The 15,304-nt window shown below is 39.8% G+C and overlaps 1 pseudogene across 1 annotated transcript; it reads right to left on the bottom strand.

Moving 5' to 3' along the window:
- Nucleotides 1–10,029: 10,029 nt before the first annotated feature.
- On the bottom strand, nt 10,030–11,930 carry LOC143602257 (protein DETOXIFICATION 14-like; annotated as a pseudogene). Its single transcript, XR_013147799.1, has 6 exons — nt 11,321–11,930; nt 10,910–10,996; nt 10,761–10,817; nt 10,440–10,678; nt 10,159–10,364; nt 10,030–10,077 (listed from the first exon to the last, which is right to left on the bottom strand). The product of XR_013147799.1 is annotated as a protein DETOXIFICATION 14-like (transcript).
- Between the last annotated feature and the right edge of the window lie 3,374 nt (nt 11,931–15,304).

Genomic DNA, 15,304 nt, shown 5'->3' on the forward strand with positions numbered 1-15,304 from the left:
ATTTTCTAGTAGTGACTTGAGCTTGAACGGTTTGCAAGAGGGTTGATTGGTTAGAGTAGGCTTGGTAAACTTGAGCTCGCGGGTGCGGAACTTGGTAAGTTTGGGTTTGGTAAGGTTGGCCTTGATTGATGGGAGGAGCTTGAACAGGGGCGGACATACCTTACGGCCAGGCTACGGCTCAAAATTTTATGGGCAGTGTAAAAAAAAATATTTGGCTGATTTTCGTGTTTCATTACGGCTGGAAAAAAAAATAACGTTACGGCTAAGATTTTAAGCCCAACCAATATATGTTTTAAACCCAATCAAAAGCCAAAGCCCAAACAAAAAACCCATTAACCAAACGGTTGGTAACCCATTACATCTTCTTCATTTACTTTATCAAACGGTTGGTGCTTCTTGCAAAAGAAATGATATGATGTTGGAATTAAAAAGTGAGAGAGTGAAAAATGAAATTCTTCTTGGTGAAATTAAAACAGGAAAATGATTAAATCAAGAGGTTTCCTTTGCACGAGCCGGAGACACACGATGTGGTTCTCATCATAGAACAATCACAAGTTTGTTAAAATTATTCCCGGAAGTTGTCGAGGTGCTTCAATTTATTAAATTAGATGGAGATAGTGTGCAACAAAAATTTAATGCGAAAGGTATTCTATCATATTTTAAGACTCTTGAATTTGTGTTTTATATAAACTTGTTGGACGAAATTTTATGCCTCACAAATGCTTTATCAAAACATCTTTAAAAAAAGAGTCAAGATTTGTTGGAAGCGTCTAAATTGATAAGCGGGAAAAATCGAGCATTGAATAATCTAAGACAAACCGGATTTGACAAGATGTTGGCAAAAGTTACATCTTTTTGTGAAAAAAACAAGATTAAGATGTTAGATATGGAGGAAAGTTATGGTAATCAAAGAAACCCGAAGAATGTCATTACTAATCGACATCATTTTGAGGTTGAAGTTTTTAACACGGTCTTGGATATGCAAATTCAAGAATTTGGAAATAGATTTAGTGAGGTCTCAACTACTTTGTTAGAAAATATGTCGGGTTTAAATCCTTGTGATTCATTTTCCAAGTTTGACATATCTAATATAGTGGTTTTTTCAGAGATGTATCCGAATGATTTTACTAACGAATAAAGAGGGTGTTTCCAGGTGATCTTACGACATTTTATTACACTTTAAAGGAAGATTTTAATTTTGCAAAACTGGGTGGAATGGGTGATCTTGCTCGTGCAATGGTGGAAACCGGAAAACACACAACTTATCCTTTGGTTTATCGAATATTGAAGCTAGCATTAGTTTTACCGGTTGCAACTGCAAACGTTGAAAGATGTTTCTCTAAAATGAAGTTATCTACGGATTTGCGCAACTAAATGGGCAATGAGTATTTGAACAATGCTTTAGTTTGTGCGGTTGAAAGAGAAACGTTTGATAAAGTAAATGAAGAAGATGTAATGGCTCGATTTCAAGCTATCAAATACCGAAAAGGACATATTTACAGCCCAACCTAGATCCGTCACTATTGGTTCGTTAACCCGGTTAGTTTAAATTTATTTGTTGTCGCGTTCTTTATATTTGTTTCGTTAACATTGTATTAAATATGGGGAAAAAAAAATTTTTGAGCGCTACGGCTCGGTTTCGAGTCTAGATCTGCCACTGCTTGAAGGACATGTGATTGATAGGTTTGAACTTGATGGGTAATGTAGTAGGGTGTAACTATAGTTTGAACTTGATTAGTCTGGATAATTTGAGGGCACATATCACTGAGAGGATTAGGGTCTCCTGAATGGTCATGAACTAGTTTTTGGGTTATTTACGAAACTGCCACCGCGTGTTTTGTAATCCAACGATCTGGAAGGTCGTGCACGTAATGTACGATAAGCCATTATTGTACAATAAACCCCCATATATATATATATATATATATATTATCGACGATTAATATAATTAAATAACTTTAGAAAAGAAAAATTATTACATACGAAATATGTAACATATAGGTATACGTATAACTAACCGAATCACATCGAATAATAAAAAGGGTCGTTTTAACGAATAAAATACAAATAATAGAATTTGACGAAAGTCATATGAAATACACAAAATACATGAAACGAAACTTATATATATATATGTATATATATATATGTATATAGGGGAGGGTTAACGTACAATAATAGGTTATCGTACATTAGGCACGCGAGACCCTGCACCACGCGATCCTAGTTGCAATTAAAACTACGCTGTGGCATAATTGTAATTAAATCAAAAAATACTTCTCACGCAACAGATCGTCATTTGCTGCAAGCCTTCAACCATAATCAAATCATCCACAAAACTAAAGCATAATCAAAATCGATAAACCCATTATCGCTATAGTTTAATAATCTTCAAATTGATCAAAAATTGTTGATTTAATCAATTGAATTGATGTGTAAGAGGCTTTAGAATCATCAATCGATTTTGAAATTGCAGAATAATACACTTAATTGAGCTATGATTAAGGTTCATGTTTAAACGTTCTGCACAAAACTTTAAACGTTCTGGACTTTTTGTACAGAACTTCTAAACTTTTTGTACAAAACTTCTAAATTTTTTGTCTAGAACTTTTAAAGTAAAAAAGTTTTGACCAAAATGAACACCGAAAATGAACAAAAAGTTTAAACGTTCTGACCAAATTGAACACTAAAAAATGAACAAAAAGTTTAAACGTTCAACTAATACGTTCTGACCATAACTACAAATTTAAAAGTTCTGACCAAAATGAACACTAAAATGAACAAAAGTTTAAACGCTCAACTAATATGTTCTGACCAAAACCACAAGTTTAAACGTTCTGACCAAAATGAACACCAAAATGACACAAAAAGTTTAAACGTTCAACTAATACATTCTGACCAAAACCACAAGTTTAAACTTTTTGACCAAAATGAACTAATACGTTTAAATAATTAATTGATTGAAGCTTTAAATTGATGATCAATTGATCAATTTCAAGGTTAATTGATCAATTAGGTTGATGTAAATTGATAAATTCTCATCGATTTTGATTATCATGTACAAGTATCTGATGTTTTGTGTGAAACCCTGTGAAACAACAGACGATGGCTGTGAATGAAATTTGATTATGTTTCTGATCTTGGTCTGCAATTTAGGAGTCGATGTATGATCGTTGTTGATGGACGAAAGATTTAATTAGGGACGGAATAGGATTTGAATAAAATTACAATATTGCCACCACGTGTTTTCATAAATCGACAATCCAGACACTCACGTACCTATTGTATGATAAGGGATTATTGTATTAGATCCTTTATCTATGTATATATATATAAACAAAACATATAAACAAAATCGAAAAAATAAAATGGGTCGGGTTTTCGAGTTTGAAAATTAACGAATGCCACATTGACGACGGTGTTGCCGACTGACCCGCATGAAGCCGTCGGGAACTCGACTCTCACCCGGATATCCATTACACACATATATGATGAGCAAAAGTTACTGTTTAAGGTTGGTGAAATGCAAAGGCTCCTATAGAAATCGTGGATATACACCAGAATGAGCAAATTACTGTTTTAAGGAGTGCGAAACACAAACACACTTATTTCATCATAGTGTGTGAAATCAGGAACAATATCAAGTCTTTGGTGCATCTTAGATGATAAGTAGTTCAATAAAGATTATAAGTGTTTCTTTTGTGTCGTTTTTCATTCCACAATATCATCATAAGATATACTTGAAGAAGAGTGTTCTTAATTCATCTTTCTTGTCTTGATAAAACTGGCCAGTTTAGAGGCTAGCACCTGGTTGGAACTAATTGCTTAATGTAAATACTTCTTGGTGGATGCTCATCATCGACATTAAAGGAAACATTTATCTTCAAAGGTTATAGTGCTTAATCCTTTATGGACTGGTTTTATAGTTTCAAGTTTCCTTCGGATCATTCATGAGATTTATTTTAAGGGGTTGTAAAGATGCATACCTTCATGCTTCCGCTTTATAAAGAATTTTTAAAACGGTATACAAAATCCAAATAACATGTTGTCCTATATTGAACATGACGGTTTGCACAAAATGATAAAATTTTGAACTCATGGACGTTGACCATCAAAACAAAATCTATCCGTGACGGAGGTCGTTTTCCACTTTTAGCATTCCAATTTTAAACTAAACTTTTGACATATATACTGATTTGATTTTCTTTTAGATATGTTAACATACAAACCCTTTAAAACGAACTTTATATATACACCGGTGTTTACCTTAGAACTCAAACCTTTGACTTAATGAAGTTAAGCCACATTTTACATGTTATGATACCATTAGACTAGGCCATTACCTCATTAGGTAATGGGTTTTAATGGCTTTTATGTAATATATAGATTGAAAGACGTGTGTTTACTCGAATGGTTTAGAGGTAATAGATTGAACTTGTTCCTTAACCTTTAATAGATTGAGCCAGTTCCTTAACCTTTAATGACCGAGACACTAGAAAGTAGAAAATTATAAATCTTAATAACTAGCAATGTTACCCGCGCGTTGCAGCGGTGTTATTTGTCGTTACAAATATCATTTTTATTTGGTGATATTTAAGTATTACTTTCATATCAAGTAGCAAAATGTAGGCAGTAATATAAAGCATTACAATAAGTTTTGCTAAAACATTTTCATAGGTTTCTAAAAGGTTAGTTTTATGTAGATTGGGTTGTTGTTCACTCGGTTAGTCGGTCATTGTCTCGAACTTGCAACGGGGACGTTGATTTTCTGTTAATTTTTTTGGTTGTATATTAGTTTTAGAGTTTACCTTATATTCACATATTCGATGCATTTGCCATACAAATAAAAATTAAGCCTAAATAGTCTTAAGATAACCAAAAGTTTGTACAAACGGTGGTTTTTAACTGAACTTGCACGTCAATGAATAAATTGATTGTACGAAGCCTCATTCCCTTTTTTATAGTTAGAAAGCATCGAAGTGAGGTGCAAAAAATTGAATAAGAAAATTAATCAAAAAGGATATCTCAGAACACATTTTAAAGACATAGATAAGTATGAGCATTTTGATGAAAAACGATAAATTAATATAAACTATGGTGCTTGTTCATCATTTGTTTAATCTTCCTTTAAGCAACTTAAATTTTTACCCTTGTGATCAAACAAATTACACTAAAACAAACAAATTATATATTAATACACGACATGAATTACACACAAAATATGAACTTTGAATTTTACAAAAAAAATGTTTCAATTAATTTATGTTATATTTTGGTGCAATTACACACAAAATTAACTTTTAATTTTAGTACAAAATGGGGCAATTAATTTATGTACTTCGCTTCAATTATATAATACATCAAAACCGGTCTTAAATATAATTAATAGGAAAAATAGTAAAACCCATTTTCCTAAGGCGTTCACGACCACAATTTTCTCCCTCCTTGTTCCCATCGTTTTTCAGGCTGAAGTATTCCGGCAACGTTCATTTTTTCCAGTGATGCGAATTAGCATATACACAGATCATCAAAATCAACCAACAAATAAAATATAGACGCAACTCACGATTTAAAGTTTCGAGTCAAATCTAATACGCCATCAAAACACTCCGTCTGAAAAATATGTATGTGTCCGGAAGACCCCCGCCAGATAAATGACGGGTAGTGGTTTCGTCGGAAAAATTAGATATGTCAAGCACCTATCTCCATCACCCTCCTTTCCGATTACCCAAACCATACATCACCGCCTTCCCCCACTTGTCGCCCCTATCATACATCACCGGAGGCGATGAACAAAATGAACGTTCATGATTTGCCCGACGAACGCGGATTATGCCGTCGCGTCTAGACATATAGAATGTTAACACTGAATTTGGTCGGGCGTAGAGGGTTATAAATAGTGTATGATACGATGGGTTTTTTTTTTTGGGGGGGGGGGGGGGATTAATGGTGGTGACGGTTACATTTAGAAGTTGCGATGGTTTGTTGTTAATGGATTTTTGAAGAGGTAGGTCCCAGCAGAGCCCAGTTGGACCCGCAAGACTCACCTTGAACAGGGACGTCTGCGCAACGACCAACTGCTCCAGCAGGACCCACCATGCTCAGAGAACCTTACGCGCAGTACGCCAGCTGTACCCGCAGGGAAAGCCTCCCAATGGTGAAGTACCCCGCCTGTTCCCGCAGCTGCGGATACAAGCCATCAGGGAAGGCTACCCGCACTAACAGCAAGGCTACACGCACAAGGCATTAGCTACTTCAGTAGTCACATGAAGGAATGAGCAAGGCAGGAATACTCCCGCCTAAATGAGCCAGTCCGTATGCTTCTGGAAGATCTTTCGTACTATACCTACTAAGGTATAGGCGGAACAGACAATTTGACCAGAACAGCCCATGAACCAATCACAGGGTGACAGCTCACCGACAACAATACGAGGAGGAGCACCCTCTAGTACTGTTTGTCACTATTAGCCGCTGCCTACTCACCAACCCTTACGATGGGACGTGCGCAGCCTACAGTTGGTGGAACAGTGCGTAGCCGGCAGTAAAGGAACAGTGTACAGCCGACCTTTACTGTTGGCCGTAGCCTATCCACCAACCAGCATGGCCTGTGCGTAGACCACTGTTGGCGGAACAGGAATACTATTCAGCCGGCTGTACCTTCTAGGAAACCTACATTCGGCTATAAATACTCCAACACCTTGGAATGGTAAGGACATCATCTGATATCTCATCTTATCTAGCAATCTCTTAATATACACTTATATTCAGAGCAATTTAGTCTGATTCTCACGCCGGAGGGTGGTCACAAGGAGGAACCCCCCCCCCCCCTTCTCAGTGACGAGCTTACGGTGTCTGTTTTGCAGGTCATCTGAAGAACAATCTTCTCTGCTGAACCTCATCCTCGTGGGAAACATTACTTAACCCCCAGATTATCTATAATCTGCCCAGGGTTCACTTAGTGTTTCTTCATTGGCGCCATCCGTGCATAAAAGCTAGAACTAATCCTTAGTTTTTTCAAAATTTCTGAAGAAATGGTTAACGTTACTCCGGTCCAAAGGCCAGTAATCGACCAAGAAACCCCGGTAACCACAACCCCAGCAACTGGGGGGAACACCGGCGGTTATACAAATCTTAAAAACACTACCCCGGTTACCCAAGCCGGGGCAAGTGCAGTAAATATTCCACTGGGGTTCACTGATGCCCAGTTGGAAAAACGAACGAGGGTCCCTCGCCAAACACTAGATCAAGTTAAGGCGTGGGCCGAGGCACGTCAGAAAGAATTCCAAGCTGAATTGGATGAACGCTTGCGTTCAGTTCAACAGGCTGACGAATTCGGCAGTACTCGCCAACATCTCAATATGAACAGTGAGTACGAGTACTCAGACGATGAGAGGGAAGAATCCGATACCGACGCAAACCCTCGCCATAAGGCGAAAGGGAAGCGTAAGGAAACGGACTTCCAACCAAAAAGGAATTTTGGGGAAGCCTTTAAACCAACGAATGCGGAGAGAAACCCGCGTGACTTCTCCAAAACCTTTAGACCAACTGCTACAAATGCAGGAAAGTCAAAGTTCGCAAGGGACATTGCGGAAGCAATCGCCCCGAGAAGTGCCAAACAAATGTCCAACATAGGCACTTATGATGGCCTATCCGACCCAGACGACCACTTGAACAGATTCATTGCGGGGGCAACCGTCAGTAACTGGACGGAACCCACGTGGTGTTATATGTTCCAGATGACTCTGGTTGGAGCGGCCAGGGCATGGTTCGACCGTTTACCGGTCCACCACATTTATGATTGGGCGGACTTTCAGAACAAGTTCAGCCAGCACTTCAGCCAGCAGAGGAAATATACTGAAGAACAGTGGACGATCCTCAACTGCGTTAGAGAGGAGGATGAATCTTTACTAGACTTCATCACTCGCTTCAACTCCAAAAAGCTAAGTCTCGGCAACATAAGTGAAGATCTTGTTCGCGCCGCTTTCATCCAGGGCGCCGAATACCCAGAGCTTATCCGCACATTGAAGGGTAAAGATGGCATGCCATCAACATGGGATGCCATCATGACGGCGGCCAAGCGCTTTGCCGAGACGGAGAAGCAGCTGGGAAGGGATCTTCCCCAGAGTACACACCTCTACACGCAGAGGACTAGAGAAAACAATGTTCGGATCGCCCGGCAGAACAAAAAGAGGAAGTTAGGTATCTGGCAGTCAAGGGTAAACTTTGACACCTCATCCAGCTCTCACCCTCTTGTTGGCGGAAGAAATCACACACACCCTTCAAGCCAAAAACACCGGTGGACGCCACTCACCAAAAGCGTCACGGAGATATTTGCCACTGAAAAGCTACCATGGCCAAAAGCTCCAATGATCCGGCAGCGACCTAATGCGGATCAGAGCAAATCCTGTGACTTCCACGGGACAAAAGGTCATAGTACGGAAGAGTGTACATCCTTGAAGGATATTGTTGAAGCATTCGTCAGGGATGGAAGACTGGCACACCTGGTGGCATCAATCAAGAAGGGAGGAAGGAACGACAACCGGTACCGAGGCAACTGACGAAAGCCCGTTGACATCAGTATCAACATGGTTCATGGCAAGATCAGAGGAAGAAAAAGGCGAACGACAGAACCATGTGCGTGGAAGGAAGCTGAGGTACGCTTCCCGCGAGTGCCAGGAGGACCCAGCAAAGAAGGCCCTATCGTCATCAAAAGCCAGCTGGGGCACTACATCACTTCTCGCACTCTTGCTGACAACGGCGCCTCGTCAACGGTGATGTACAGGCAGTTCTTCGACAAGCTAGATGACGAAGACAAAGAGCGCCTGGAAACGATCTGCGCCTCGATGGAAGGGTTCGATGGCAGCACAAACACCCCCCTGGGCATCCTATCTTTCCCCGTCACTCTTACGGACGGGAATCACTCACGCACAGAAGACGTGGATTTTGTCGTAATGAGGAAGCCACACCACACATACGACATTCTCTTCGGAAGAGACGGGATGGCAAGATTCAACGCCGTGGTATCCTCAGTCCACGGCATGATGGGATGGCCAACAGCTGAGGGTGTAGCGATGATCACCGGCATTCCCCAGGTATGCATCGCATCTGTCTCATCTAAACCCAAACCAAAGATGGCTAAACCAACCATCACCGAGCCAGAAAGATGGGCCCTCAACGGCAAGTACCCTGACCAGGCCGTTTCCATTGGCCCAACAGTTGTTGATCCCACACGCACCTTACTCAAGCGCTTATTACTGAAAAACGCTGACATCTTCGCGTGGACACCAGCTGACATGACTGGTGTACCTCGAAGTAAGGCAGAGCATAAGCTCAAATGCGATCCGGCTGTTACGCCAATCATACAAAAGCGCAGAGTAATGGGGCCAGAACAAACTAACGCGTGTAGAACCCAAGTCAAGGAACTCCTTGACGCGGGCATCGTACGCGTTAGTAGATATCAAACTTGGGTTGCAAATCCCGTTATGGTACCGAAGAATAACAAACAATGGCGCATGTGCATAGATTTCAAGGACTTGAACAAAGCATGCCCCAAAGATTGTTATCCGTTACCTGAAATTGATCTTAAGGTGGATTCGCTGACACCGTTCCGCGTATAATGACGGAAGTTGCGACGGTTTGTTATTGGATTTAGTATATTTACGGTTGGATTTAGTAGAATTATGTTAGTGGACTCTAAATAATATATTGTGACAAAATATATATTATTATGTTAATGGACTCAAAATAATTAGTTTGTAGTGTGCGTTAGGAATTCATCAAATCTAAATGTAAGAAAAGATAATGGTAAGTTAATTTTTGGCTCTCAATTCTAAATATAGTATAGATAATATTGTTTTGGTTGCTCGTTAACTTTTGGTGACCAAGACACTTAGAAATCTTACTTCAATGTTATTATTTAACGCCCAAACTTAACAATTACCATCATCGTGTACTCATTAAATCCACTACAAATTAAACCATAATAAAAAAACTATCCCTTGCATTATATGCTGTTGTAATCATTCCTCATCAACAGGCCGGCTCCTCCTTAAACATCCTTTCTCTTGCCTTTCCTGCCTAGGACATCAACAAAACCAAAAACTATAAACAACAAAGCTTTAGATTCGAAACTACAAATTTGCAAGTCAAATCAAGAACCTGTTTCTGCCAATTCGTGAAACATGTAACAAGTGTAAGCAAAATGCATTGCATTATTATTCCAATCGTTAATCCACTCCACAGGCCTTTCCCCTTTAGATGACATACAAAACCCAAAACTATAGCCATAGGGATTCCAACAAGGTAATATGACCCAAGATTAATGTAAGCCCCAATACCTTGCCACCCACTCCCTCTTGCAACTCCTGCTTACACAATCGAACTTGTTATATTATTTGAACTCATGATATGTTTAATTAAAGTTTAAACTAAGATCGAACCTGAAAGGATCGTTTGTATTGTATCCACAAATATGGTAAAACATAGAAGAGGAGTCATGTCTTTGACATAGTTAACTACTTTCTTCTCTTCACTAAACACGAATCCAAGTACAGAACGGGAGCAGAAGAGAATGGCGCTTGCTATGATCACCTCGAATGCCCCGAGAGTTGATACAGCGAAAAGAGCCTTTTTTGCAGCCTCTGGATTCCCAGCTCCTAGTTCGTTGGATACCCGTGTGCTGCAAAAGCGTATATGTGTACTTTGTAACACTAGAGTTATAATAAACATTTAGGGAAGAGATTAAACATGTTATGGCAAACCTTGCAGCGAACCCAAAAGAGTAAGGTATGTAGTAGTGAAAGATATCAATTGTTAAACTGTTGCAAAAGATTAACCACATATAGTTAAACTAATCTAATTCGAACAATCATAATCACCGTTTTGTTAGTTAAATTTGAAAGAAGATTACCATATCGAGAGCACCGAAGTCTCCAGTTGGGTATTTGGCAAGAGTCCAGATAACAAAACAACAACCTCATATGACCACCATTCAAGACTACATGAAAAATGAAAAACCATCCCATGAATAAGGATTTTCTTTTTTATGATTAGTAGGTGGTTTAGGAGAAAAAGACAAACCACCACATAAATAAGAAGTTTTTTTATTAGTATGTAGTTTAGAATTCAGCTCATAACTATTTTAGGCATTTTTGAAAGTTATTGTACTTTTAGGCAGTAGGTAGCGAATGCCTAAAAGCATAAGAACTTTATAAAAAATTCGTCTAAAGTACTTATGAATGATGAGTCCACCAACCATCTTCCATAAATAACTTTGTACATGAAAAACATGCCAAATTTAGAAGATCATTTGAGATTTTACCAAATCATCACAACGGATGGGATGGCAAAGCGATGGAACTCTCTGATGCTTGAGAAGACATCTTTAAAATGCGTGACACGAGTTTTTTCACATGCTTTGGATCGATATTAGTACACCACAAGAATTACAACATTCAAAGTGTAGGAGATTCCAATGGCTAATGCTGCTCCAGCTATTCCGAACCCAAGCCGAAACACTAGAGCCCAACAAATTGGCACATGAAGAACAAGAACAACAACTGAGCTCCATAGCATAGGAAAGATAAGACTTTGTGACAATAGGTAGCGCATGATCAGCTGTAGTATGGCGTAGGGAAACAGGGTAGGGATGAGCCAAACCGAAAATTTGCGTGCTTGTGCTGAGACTAAAGGATCTTGTCTAAGAAGCATAAGGACTTTATCTATGTAGACCCACAAAATGGAAATCGGGATACAAACTAAAATCAAAGAAATCATGCCACCGTATGTATATGTTGTGAGCATATGGTATTGTTTTGCCCCGTAAGCTTGCCCACATAACGTCTCTAATGCGCTCGTCATTCCAAACTGTCGACGATTGACATTGTTAGTTATGTATCAAGTTTGGCTAACGTAACCGGCGACCCAAACCAAACCAATTTTAAGTAAATTAATAAGCTTTATTTTATATCGAAGCTGGTAAAATATTTATTTTAATTTTAAAAGTTTTATGAATTTTATAATTCTTTTTTAAATTTGTTGGTGCATTTTATGACCGTCGCTATGCAATTCTGATCAGGGGAAACGAATTACGAAGTTAGAACAACTTCACCATAGGCGTAGTTATAACAACTTCGCCATAGGCGAAGTTGTAACAACTTCTGCCATAGGCGAAGTTAGAACAACTTCGCCATAGGCGAAGTTATAACAACTTCGCCTACTGGCCCAAGCCCAAGCCCGCGAAGTTGTTTCGATATATATATATATATGTGTGTGTCTTATTTAGGTTTGAGTATCCAGAAAATCAGAGTATTGTGTGTCCAGTTCAAGTAGCTAGAGAGAAACCGAGAGGGAGAGTCGTGTGGGACGGCCCGAGGTAGAGCTCACCTCGGGTCGGCCGTCATTTGTTTTCGTGTTTGGTATGTAATGTGTTTCGGTTATTATATAAATGATCTGCAGATGTGTTTATCCCATTCGTGTGTTTGTTCGTGTATGTGTTTGTGTGTAATTGTGTTCTTCGTCTTCTACACCATTGAACGAGTCTAGAAGGATTCCGCACTCCTAGACCTCGTGCGGATCTCGTATCGATCGGCGACGTCCCGGGGGGGACTTACAAGTGGTATCAGAGCCTTAGGCTCTTATGCTATGGTTCGAGATCTGCGTTTTGGTGTTTCTGGCACGTTTTTTTGATGCATTTTTGGCCGAACAGCCGCCGCAGGCGAAGTTATGGGGTTCATGCGAAGTTGTCGCTTAAATTTTAGGGTTTAGGCGAAGATATAAGGTTAAGCGAAGTTATGGACAGGCGAAGTTAAGGAGGGGCGAAGTTGACTTTAGGCGAAGTTAAAAAAAAAAAAAAAAAAAAAGAGTTTTCGTCTGTATGGCCAGGTGTACGCGATTATTGTGAGACCGAAGACGTTGTTCCGTCAACGAGTGAAACTTGTTATCTCTTGGTCTTACGTGTGAACAAATACGTGTCAACTCTGGATATGGAGTTGAGGTTGTGAATGGGATATTGATTGAAACTGGATATTGACACATATTTGGGTGTTTGTGGGCAATGAAATAGTTGTTGTTCGAGGTTGACCAACTGAAGAAAGTCAAATTGAACTGAAGGTTTTCGTCATTACTGGATTGCGGTCAGAGCATATTATTTATGTTATTTTCAAGGCGTTCGAGAATTGGATCCTGAAACGTGATGCTTATCTATTAAAGTGAAAATTCTGGAACAAGTTGGATTTAATCGGGAATTAAAGTGTTTATGTTCTTGATCGTTATCCTTGGTGATTGAAGATGCTTCGGATTAATTAATGGTCATGTGTGATAGATTCTGTCAAGGTGGTTTTGTGATGAAATTGATCACTTGATGTTGAGTAGTTGAAGATTAAACTTTATCGTATGCCGACGTGTTGGTGAAGTTGTGGAGGGAGCCCAACTTCACGTGTTGGTGAAGTCAAAAGGACTCACGTGATTGGTTGAAATGATCAATTAGGCACGGGGATGCATGCATTTCAAAGACCTCAATCTATATAGTCGGAGAAGCTTACACTGAAGGGGAGATCTGATATGGAAGACGCTGGGTGATTGGTAGATTTGTGAAGCTACAAGACAGTTTCAGACACGGCTGGTTGAAGAGCAAACAGAAGATCATCAGTTAAGAGGGAGTCTGTTGGTGCATGTTTTGTAACAGATGATCTTTTGTGTTTGTTAGAATTGAGAGCAACGGTCAAAGAGGAGTCTGTTGGTGCATTTTGTGACCGTCACTATGCAATTCTGATCAGCGGAAACGAATTACGAAGTTAGAACAACTTCACCATAGGCGAAGTTATAACATAGGCGAAGTTGTAACAACTTCTGCCATAGGCGAAGTTAGAACAACTTCGCCTACTGGCCCAAGCCCAAGCCCGCGAAGTTGTTTCGATATATATATATGTGTCTTGTTTAGGTTTGAGTATCCAGAAAATCAGAGTATTGTGTGTCCAGTTCAAGTAGCTAGAGAGAAACCGAGAGGGAGAGTCGTGTGGGACGGCCCGAGGTAGAGCTCACCTCGGGTCGGCCGTCATTTGTTTTCGTGTTTGGTATGTAATGTGTTTCGGTTATTATATAAATGATCTGCAGATGTGTTTATCCCATTCGTGTGTTTGTTCGTGTATGTGTTTGTGTGTAATTGTGTTCTTCGTCTTCTACACCATTAAACGAGTCTAGGAGGATTCCGCACTCCTAGACCTTGTGCAGATCTCGTATCGATCGGCGACGCCCTGGGGGGAACTTACAAAATTGTTTAAAAAGAGATTAGAAATAGATAATCAAGTATAGATATCCACTCTGAAAAGAGTTTTTGAATATATAATCAGATAAATTTAATGTGTGAAATTTTAAATTGAAGTTTTAATTGAAAAATACATATATCAAACCAATGCCAAGCCATGTGTCAAACATAATTAAAAACAAATAACATAAAAATACCCAACCAAGATTGGCGGACCAACCTTGGTTGGGGGTAGTTTGTTGGAGAATTTGAGTTTTTTTTTCTTTTTTTTTGTTATTTGTTTATTTCTTGGCTGACCGACTGACCGATTAGAGTGGTCTAACAAATCCATGGTGATCGGGTGCTACCCTCCCTCCTGCCAAGGCAGTGGCGCCAGCCATTTCCTCGTTTCCAAAAAACTGATGGTTGATTTATATACTGATAATATATATGTTCATAAATTATAAAATATACGAATCACTAGTTCATACAAACTCGAACTGTGTTACGGAATGAAACCATTGCAAGGTATGAGACTTATCCCACATCGGTTCCCTCACCTATCAGACTATCAAGGGTATCAGAGCCGTTCCGATCTCTGGTCAGGATTACTCTTGTTATCATGACGAACACGCGCAACCAAGATGTTGACAACACCCTCAAGAATCATGACAAGGAAATTACTGAGATCCATGTCACGTTATCAGCACTAGTGAAACAACAGGAAGAAATCTTGAAGGCGGTGATTGAAAAATCGGGTCAGAACAGCGGCGGTAGGGCTAGCTCGGGTTCATCGTTTTCTCCTAGAAGTGTAGACTCGAGGGGAAATCGGCTCTTGAGGATCGGGAAGGCCGACTTCCCCAAGTTTTCGGGCGAGGACGTGGAAGGATAGGTCTACCGTTGCGAACACTTTTTCGCGATGGATGAGACTCCAGACGAGATGAAACTTAGATGTGCGGTTGTCCACCTGGAAGGGGCCGCGCTCCAGTGGCACAGGGCGTACCTGCGCATACGCAATGCTACTGCATCCGAAGTCCCTTGGGAAGAATATATGAGGTCTAT

The sequence above is a fragment of the Bidens hawaiensis genome, unplaced genomic scaffold (assembly GCF_021521415.1).
Source record: "Bidens hawaiensis isolate Kalapana, Puna unplaced genomic scaffold, B.hawaiensis_p1.1 tig00058230_1, whole genome shotgun sequence".
NCBI lineage: Eukaryota > Viridiplantae > Streptophyta > Magnoliopsida > Asterales > Asteraceae > Bidens > Bidens hawaiensis.